Source organism: Eurypyga helias, unplaced genomic scaffold (assembly GCF_000690775.1).
Source record: "Eurypyga helias isolate BGI_N326 unplaced genomic scaffold, ASM69077v1 scaffold21185, whole genome shotgun sequence".
Classification (NCBI taxonomy): Eukaryota; Metazoa; Chordata; class Aves; order Eurypygiformes; family Eurypygidae; genus Eurypyga; species Eurypyga helias.
In genome coordinates this window covers 3,111-3,455 of record NW_010252316.1, presented here as the reverse complement: position 1 = coordinate 3,455, position 345 = coordinate 3,111, and the positions used below count along the sequence as shown (strand labels likewise).

The 345-nt window shown below is 63.8% G+C and overlaps 1 protein-coding gene across 1 annotated transcript in view; it reads right to left on the bottom strand.

Annotated features, from left to right (window-relative positions):
- Nucleotides 1-345, bottom strand: part of LOC104510175 (tRNA wybutosine-synthesizing protein 4-like) — a gene marked incomplete at its 5' end in the record, with an annotated part of 7,339 nt that overhangs the window by 3,942 nt on the left and 3,052 nt on the right. The gene's annotated exons all lie outside the window — the stretch shown is intronic.

Sequence of the window (345 nt, the reverse complement as noted above, 5' to 3'; positions counted from 1 at the left end):
CCCAGCAGGCGCGGGGCAGAGCCAAGGGCCAGGACAGCACAGCTCCCTTAACACTGCCCCGGCATCCTGCAGCTCCTCGCTCCCAGGCCGGGCGTCATCCCTTCCCCCCCAGGCCCAGGTTAAGGCTCCATGGATAAACCCCGCAGACTCACAGATGGTTTGGCTGGTCGGTTGCCCCTCGGCTGTATGGAGCACCGTGCCTGTGGCCAGCAGGAGCCACGCACACTGACCGTGACCACCAATCCCGAAATTCTGCTGGTGGCACCAGTCACGAAGCCAGGTATGGATCAGCAGGGTCTGTCTGCCTCTCCCAACACCATTCCTTGCCACTGGAGGGCCAGAGGA